Source organism: Squalius cephalus, assembly GCF_949319135.1.
Source record: "Squalius cephalus genome assembly, chromosome: 16".
NCBI classification, from domain to species: Eukaryota; Metazoa; Chordata; class Actinopteri; order Cypriniformes; family Leuciscidae; genus Squalius; species Squalius cephalus.
The window spans coordinates 27,050,266-27,059,900 of NC_137137.1; the positions used below are offsets into that span (position 1 = coordinate 27,050,266).

Below are 9,635 nucleotides of genomic sequence, written 5' to 3' on the forward strand. Positions count from 1 at the left end.
AGTTTATATTTTTGTATTTTAATAATTGCATTATTTGTTCATTGTAATGTCAGTCACCACAATAGAACATGGGAACAAATAAAAGTGAAGTACAAAAATATTCTACATAATGGTCATTTTTAGCCTACTTAGCCTTACTAGTCTCTTTTAAAAAGGCACTGTTAGATAAATGTTCTGTTTATAAAAGCAACCATGAAAAAGCATGAGAAAAAAAGAAAATAAACGATCTTAGTTAGTACACAGTAAAATATTTTTTGCTGCATTAAATCAAGTAAGGCCTAATCCAAATGGCTGGTATAGTATTAGTCATTTCAACTGTTAAATCTTGATTAATAATGAATTGCTTTCACCTGCGAAAATGAAAACTTAATGTAGCCTACAAATATTTTGCCATGAGTTATTGATCACATTTATGCAAAGAGTTTTTGCTTTTGTTAAAGCCCGACTCCGATTAGTCGAAAATTAGTGCGTTTCCAACAAATTAATAATGTAAACGACAACCTCACGAGTCATAAGGGAAGAAAAAAAAAAATCTCTCAGAAAGTGCACTATCGCGCTGCGCTGGACTTCCCGTGTCAGCTCCGCGTATGAAACCGCAGTCTAATCCTGTTAACATGAAATAGCCTGCTCCCGAGCAGGGTTAAAGATTACGCACCTGTTGCTATGACAGCAAGCCCAGGAAGAGCGTCTTGATTCCCTGGTTATTTTTTATATATTTTAGGCTATATCACTTTTCCCTTAAAACAAACACAAAACACACGTGTCTCGGACAACGTTATAATGTCAAGCACTGATACGTTTTCTTTGATTGCTTTCCCTACCCAGGTGAAAAAAAAGTACACTTAGTACACTTCCATAATACACTTTCATAATGTACTTAAAGTGCTCTATTTTCGACACACTTATTTTGCACTTAATATACTAAAAGCTTAGTACTGCTTAATATAAACTTAAAATCATCTTAGTGTACTCAATTGTGCTTTTTTGAGACACACTGAAGATGAATTTAAGTGTATTTTTAATATACTATTTCATATTTTTAAAAAATGTATTTTGTTACCACTTTAAGTATAATTGAAATCATCTTTAAATACAATAATAAACTATTAAAATTATAATAATAATAATATTAAATTATATACAAATTATACTTAGAATGTATTCCTAGATTAAAAAAGTGCACTAAAATACATTTTATTACACTTCCATAATACACTTCCATAATGTACTTAAAGTGCTCTATTTTCGACACACTTATTTTGCACTTAATATACTAAAAGCTTACCTTTAGTACTGCTTAATATAAACTTAAGATCATCTTAGTGTACTCAATTGTGCTTTTTTGAGACACACTGAAGATAAACTAAAGTGTATTTTTAATATACTATTTCATATTTTCAACAAATGTATTTCGTTACCAGTTTTAGTATAATTGAAACCATCTTTAAATACAATAATAAACTATTTAAATTATAATAATAATAATAATAATAATAATATGTAATTATATACAAATTATACTTATAATGTATTCCTAGATTAAAAAAGTACACTAAAATACATTTTATTTAAGTGCACTTAAATACACTTCCATAATGTATTTAAAGTGCTCTATTTTCACGCACTTATTTTGTACTTAATATACTAAAAAATGTTCTTTAGTACTTCTTAATATAAACTTAAGATCATCTTAATGTACTCAACTGTTTTAACTATGTTAACAGTACCTTTATAAAACAATTAAATATGTTAATGGTGTATTAAAAAACACACAGTAAAAAAATATTTGTATAAAACACACACACTTTGAAAGCTAGTAAACTTTAATGTATTACCCAGTGTACATCAGTACAGCAGCATATGTAAACTGTAAAAAAAAAAATTAACATAAAATACAGTGATCTGCAGAGGTATTATAAACAACAACAAAAAAACTAACTTCAATAAACCTAACTAGTCAATAAAGTGCAGTCATTAATATCTGCAAACAGTTACAGTACTGTTACTGATTGGTCTTTGAGTTTGCCCTGTTGCATTTCCTTCGAATCAGTGCTCGCACCTCAGACGTGTTGGAAATTGTTTGATCACAGTGTCTATGAAAGAGGAAAAAGATGAGTTTATTTTTATATTAAAGCAAAATTAACCTCTGTTAAAAGTAACTGTTCCCTATCAAAAGGGAATTTGCACTGCTTCGATGATGCTATTGGGGAACGATGTTCTCTAGGCGCCTCTTTAATACTTCTGAGTCGCACTAGTAGTGTCATAGGCTGTCGCCAGTCAAATTCTATTGCCGTGATTGTACAGCTTTTCAAACAGCGGTTCACATGGAGGGTGTTCCCCATAGCGTCATCAATGCAGTGTCTCATTCCCTGTTCTCAGGGAACAGAGGTCGTAACCTAGATATTTTTTTATTACAACACAGTATGATGTTTTGACATTTCTCTCTGTTGTACATACAAGGTGAAAAAGACATACTGTTAAATGTATTATAAATGCATTCAAGTATATTTGTTTTGCACTAAAAAACATACTTAAGTACATATTTATTACATTTAAAAGTAAGTCTTTTTCACCTGGTAAAAATGGAATTCTTTAACATGGCATGTAATGCTTAGTTCATATATTTTAACAGTAGACATTTAATATAAAATGTTAATGTAATTCAGAAAAGGAGTTAATAAAATAGCTTTTAAACAACTGTGAAGTCTACATGGTATGTCACTGTATCACAGCAGAAAAGGGCAATTTAGGCTTACTGTTTAACTGAAAAAGTATACCCAGCCAACAAGAATAATAATTATAATGTACAACAAATGCTAATCTTGTTTTAGTCAGCCCCCTTTGACTTTGAGAGCAAAAAAAAAAAAAAAAAAAAGTTATGTACAGAAACACATAACGTTACACTCTTCAAAGATTTAAGGAAATTAGAAGTAGTGCAAATTATTTTAAGCCAGGACAAGTGACTTGCAGCTGTCCCAAAAAACAAAACAATTAAATAAACAGATTTTTACATGAATGAACACAAATTAGGCTAGACTAGGAAACTAGGAATAAATGTTGGAAAAAACTAGGACAAAAACTAAACAGTGAGCTATTTATTTATGCAAACAGCAACTAAAACTTACCAGTAACTTCTGATAGCAGTATCTTCATCTCTTCAAGATTCGACTTGAAAAGCTTGGCTCTGATTGGTCAAATTGAATGTAGCTGAACTGAAAAAGACGTGCTGTTACACAGAGTCGAAAATACGACTGGCAAAGTAAACGTAAATGTATTACAAATCTTACCTAGAAACACAACATAATGAGGTTCCAAATGTCACACGTCATGCAAACTTGAAGATGGGGGAAAAAAAATAAAAACAACACTAACAGTAACGTTTTCTATTAACGTTAGAAAAATAATAATAATCTAAATACTGTCATGATCACTCATTAAGTAGTTGCAAAACATTTAAGAATTCCGTTAATCTTAGAAAGAAAAACTGAGATATCGTAGGCTAATGAAACCTGAGAGATTTAACTTATCCCTCTGATGAACGATTCACCAAAACTGTTCACGTTTGAAAAAGTTAATCGCAAAAAACATCACCTAATCCATATGAATCGCGTGGTTTCCTCCAAGTCCTCTAAAGAAACACGATCGCTCCAGTTTAAATTTAGACTTCTTCTAATCTAAATATAATCACATTCAATGAACGCACAGCAAGCTCTGAGTGAGGTGTGAGCTCATAATTATCACAAGAACCAATCACAGACGTTCAACGGCTCTGGAACCAATCAGGATTAGTCACGTGTGTTATTCGTGTTTTTCAAATTTAAACAAGTACAACATATTTTTGGACAACATTTAAACGTCTTTGGAAAATGTATCTATGATGCATTTAAAATAATATGATGTTGATATCCTTGTGGGAATTTCAGTAGTAAAAACATATGTAATGGACAACAGCCCTTTACAAGTAGCCTACAAACAAGTAAAAGTAAACAACATTCATTTTAAGTGCTTATTGCAATGCTTAATAATAGTTTACAGTGTTTATATCAATACATTAGAAGTTGGTACATTATACAAAAAATATAAAATATTAAAATGGTAAAATGATAAATATTACAAATATATTGCAGTAGGCCTAAGTGTTTAAAGTACTTTAAACACACTAAAAGCTAATCATTTAGCTATGTTCTTACAAAAGTTACACATATGTACTTTAATTAAGAGCAACATAAGTATGCTTTCTTTAAATACACTAAAACTTCACACAAATGGTATGATTGTGTTAGCGTATTTCTTAAAAATTTAACTAAGCATATTTATTACCAATCTACTTGTGCACTTTTTAGAAATATATTAAAAGTATGCTTGTGTTTAGCATATTTCTTAAAAGTATAATTAAGCATATATTTATTACCAATGTACCTTTAGTGCATTTGTTAGAAATATATTAAAAGTATGCTTGTGTTTAGCATATTTATTGAAAGTATAATTAATCATATATTTATTACCAATGTACTTGTAGTGCATTTGTTAGAAATATATTAAAAGTATGCTTGTGTTTAGCATATTTCTTAAAAGTATAATTAAGCATATATTTATTACCAATGTACTTGTAGTGCATTTGTTAGAAATATATTAAAAGTATGCTTGTGTTTAGCATATTTCTTAAAAGTATAATTAAGCATATATTTATTACCAATGTACTTGTAGTGCATTTGTTAGAAATATATTAAAAGTATGCTTGTGTTTAGCATATTTATTTAAAGTATAATTAAGCATATATTTATTACCAATGTATTTCTAGTATACTTTTTAGAAATATATTAAAATACAATTCAATGTATTTTTTTATGCACTTCAAATAAGCATGTTGGTAATACAAATGCATTATACTATTTTTATTTCAAGTATATTTTTAATACATTTAATACTACGTCTTTTTCACCTGGGAGTACCTTATCTGAATACACTTAAAATCAATTTAAGAATTAGTAATATTTAATTTATTTTTATAAAGTGTACTTAAATAGCACTTTTGGGAAAATTTAAGTTTTGACTATTACATTTTGAATATATTTTAAGTAAAATCAATTTAATTTAAACTTATGATAGCTATCTAAAAGTGCACTAACAATGAACTATGTTTAATGTGTTAAAAATGTACTTGTAAGAAATACACTAATAAAACACTTCTGTGTATTTTTTCAATAGTATATCTTTTTTCTTATGCACTAAAAATACATTTAAAATATCAATGTTATTTAGTATACTTTCACAATTACACTTAAGTACTACTTAAGTAAAAAATATACTTTTAATTAGTGTATTTATAGTGTATCATTTTTACACTTTTCTTTAGCACAAAAAATAGTGCACTCAAGTACACTTTATTTTCACCTGGGTACAGTTGTTGAAAACGAAAGTAAATGTGTGACGCGCGTTCATTGCGTTTTACCGTGATGAGAGTTCCATCTCTTTATTAAACTCACCCCATTTAATTATAATGATTTATCTGTCATCCACCCTCGATTGAATAATTTTTTTATTGGGCTACTTGGCCCGCTCGACCCGTGTAGCCTATTATGAAAGGTGTTTGAAGGCCAAACAATTGGATAACAATAGCTTGAAAGAAGTCCATCTACAAGAGCCAATAATAATAAAAATATGACTATTTTTGTTATTTAGGCTACACACTTTTGTTTCGTCATGTTTTAGCCTACCACATTCTATATCCACAACTTTCCTGCGAGTCTTGGGCGTCGCGGACACTGGCATTGCACGTGAAAAGGAGCGTATCTCATCATAAATTATCCGAAACTCAGACATGAGAAATATAGCCCATCTAAAGAAAGCTTTAAATGTCTTTAAATGAAACAATTCAAAATGAAAAGAAATAGGCTACTCTCTAATCCAAGATGATGTGCATTTCTCACTATTATGCACGTTCACTACGGAGATGGCGATCGTCAACTTCATCTTTGCAGCAGACACTGACAGAAAACACCAGTTTATTAATAAAAATCAATGCACGCGTGTTACCGGATTTACAAATGCACATCTTGCTTGTTGCACGCACACTCGGCACACATATGATGTCGAAATAACGAGATATATGGTGTTGAAATAACATTATTAATAATAATTATTATTAATATTTAATAATAAATCTTTAATAATATTTAATTGAATGCCGAATGTTGTGCTTGTTCAATTTAATAAAATTAATACTTTAATTGTGATCATTAGGGTAGAGTGGGGGAAAACGCCCCCCCTTAAGGAAAATGTGACATTACAGTGAAACAAAACATAAATGTGACTAGAATTGCCATCCCGGTTTTGAGTCACTATGGCAGGAGTTATTCACCAAATATTAAAATTGCTCAGCCTTCATAATTAATTAGTATTTTCACTGAAAATATTTTTGTACAAAGGGGGCGTTTTGCCCCACAAGCTATGAGTTTTTTAAAAAATGTTTAATTTTTAAAATATAATTATATTCCTTATAAATAATATATGATCTCAAACTACAGACTTCACTATTCATCTATCATACATCACTGCGATATCCTGCAGAACAATATTCTCTTAAACACTTATTTACTAATATCTGAAAATTATAGCATTTACCATGTAATCCTCTTCTCTTCAAATGTGTCGCTGGTGTCAGCTTCTCCATGGAGATTTGTATATCCCCGTTATCAACGTAGTGCATAGCAACAGTAAAAATGTATCTTGACTACTTTTAGTGGTTATTTTGGGAAAAACAGGTGGGGGGCGTTTTACCCCAGGGGGGCGTTTTCCCCCACTCTACCCTAAAATAATTGAATATTAAATATTAAGTGTCCAATTTTTGCTCATTTATTAAAAGTATTTATATATTATATATTTAGCACCCCCTCAACACACGTAAAAAAAATATCTGGCGTCGCCCCTGGTTATAACGGCCCACGTATTAAAAATGATTGGGTCTAAATTGGGCTCGGGCTCATAATTAGGCTACAGTTAATGTGTCGGGCCGGGCTCGGACACAACGGGCTCAGGTAGGGTCGGGCTTGATTTTTTGGGCCCGATCTAAGCTCTACTCATTATCCAACCAAGTTGTTTGGGCTTGTTGAGGCTCTCTGATAGCGGTATCTTCAGGCTAACATAAACCGGAAGTTCGTTACCGGCTTGTTCTACGTTGCCATAACGATCACGGGAAAGTTCAGAGTTCGGGAAAGTCGTAGATAGATCAGTGGATCCAGGGTCGGCTCTAGGTTATTTGGTGCCCAAGGCGAGAGTTAGGGGGGTTCGGGGGCATGCTCCCCCGAGAAAATTTTGATTTCTCGGACCTACATATGTGCATTTTAAGGTGTTTGAAGGCCAACATTTTCTGATAACAATAGCTTTAAAAGCATGTCAGTGGGCAGTAGCATAAATTATTTGTCAAGATAACAGATTCTTAAACATGAGAATGAGGATAAATGTTGAAATGAATGATCCACACTAGAAAATGGAAATGCAAAATGTTTCTGCTTATAGTTGACAATACAACAATCACATATTCCAAACAGGAATGGCCTTAAATGAGAAATCTTTCAAGGATTATTTTGCATAGATGTAAACTTTTTAGCATTAAAGATTGGTTTCAGCAACTTGTTTCTTTCTTGAGTTAATCAGTGTTTTTGGCACTATTAAATCAGTTCAATTAAATTTCAATTGTTCACTCATAAAGTCACTTGTCACCACCTACTGGCTTAATGATGCAAGTTGCGCAAACACAGACAAGCGGAGTGATACAAACTGTGAAAAGGCTGATGCTGGTGAAATATTCGAACATATTCGACTCGAGGACCTTATATATATATATAGGCTACATATCAGAGTTAAATAGGAATAGGCCTACATTGTAATAATGTTAATCAAGCAGACTAAATCACACGACTGCGCAGCAATATTTAAGCTCATTATACAAAGGAAATAATACAGATCTAGACAAATTGGGTTGCTTATAGTTAAAATATTTTTTTTAGTCGGCCACACATTCTACTTGCTGTTGGCCACTCATTCCACTTGCTGTCGGCCACTCATTCCACTTGCTGTCGGCCACTCATTCCACTTTAGTAAAAGCAGCAGCCCCTCGTAGACGACTACCACATACACGCACACGCACACGCACACACAGTAAAGTCCATGTCTGGTCCTCCGCTGTCTTCGTTCCGATCCTTTTATGCGCCCCGAAGCTGATCAGTGAGAAACTTGAAACCGGTACGGCGCGCGCGCCCCCGGACTTTTACCCCATCATTTAAAGCGCTAAAACCAGCTGTCAGATGTTTTCGCGCCACTCCCGGTTGCTGAGCAACGCGCGTGAGTTTGACAGCTGTCAGAGTGACTCAGTCGTTTTTTAGGATTGTATAATCTAGTAAAAGAAATGGACAAATACAAGCAGTGTGTGGACAGTGCACAGTAAAAGTGTACAGCGTGTGCGCAGCTTTCATAATACGATACATTTAATTAACTTTTTTTTTTTTTAAATTATGCAATTTTGCGCCCCGTCCAGCAGATGGCGCCCCCAGGCCGCCTGTGTCGCCTGTCGGCAAAGCCGGCCCTGTGGTCAGGGAAACCGCCTCATCGAAGGCATTGGCACAACAGGTATGTTATTGTAAAAAAATACAGACATGCTAACGTTACACTTAACTACAGTACATGACCCGATTTGAAGTGGTTTTCACCCCTTTGAACACTTTTGTTTTCATCCTTGAAAAAACCCATCATGGCAGCCAAGGAGATCATGATTGCACTGATAAGTCTACCGTGCAAAAACGCAACACAGGTTTTTATTATTATTTTTATTATTTTTTTATTTTTATTATTAATGATCTTCACGGACCTTCGCGGGGTTTAACCAGACAGTTACACAAGTTCCACCAATCAGATGCATCACTGTGGGATTGTTCAGGATTGTGGGTAATGAAGTACTTATCCAAGACATCGCGAATAAAAGGCATTTATCTAAAAACAAGATTAGTGCCGTATGAACTTATGGCGTTTATATGAGCATATACAATCGCTTAGTACAGCCGTAGCTGGTTTTAAGTCTACCATGTATGGTTACGTTTTTATGGCTTATACCTCAACTGCCAATGGAGAAATTGTATTGAATTCTTACTTCTGGCACCAGCTGTGGGCGGGAATGTGATGTAAGGGGTGGGCAAACTTTTTGGCTCAAGGGCCACACTGGGTTTTAAAAATTTGACAGAGGGCCGGCCCAGTAGCAGATTATGAAGCACGATCTCATGAAAGTGCGTATCTATACCACAAATTTTATTTCTCGTGCCATTTATATGCCAGAAATGTTTGTTTTTTTGCGTGCATGCTACACACTGTAAACCCCTCGGTTAGGATTAGGGGTGTGGAGTGCGTGCCTATTACACGCCATAAAGTGCATATCATATGCACGCGAAAACATATGCACTACAAATACAATTCGTGGTATTCGCACTTTCATAAGATCGGGCTGAGCAAACAGACAACGTTGTGGCAATGTCTGTGCGAAATTCAACAACTGAGAGACATTCTGACAATACATTTTTTTATGCTAGATATCCCCCATTTAGCATGTTATGTTTTGATGTTAATTTTTAAAGCTGTTAGATAAT

The 9,635-nt window shown here is 33.2% G+C and overlaps 1 long non-coding RNA gene across 1 annotated transcript; it reads right to left on the reverse strand.

Annotated features, from left to right (window-relative positions):
• Positions 1-1,808: 1,808 nt before the first annotated feature.
• Positions 1,809-3,748, reverse strand: LOC307174112. The gene is made up of 3 exons (XR_013823951.1): positions 3,288-3,748; positions 3,126-3,212; positions 1,809-2,093 (listed from the first exon to the last, which is right to left on the reverse strand). It is a non-coding gene; the product is annotated as an uncharacterized lncRNA (long non-coding RNA).
• Between the last annotated feature and the right edge of the window lie 5,887 nt (positions 3,749-9,635).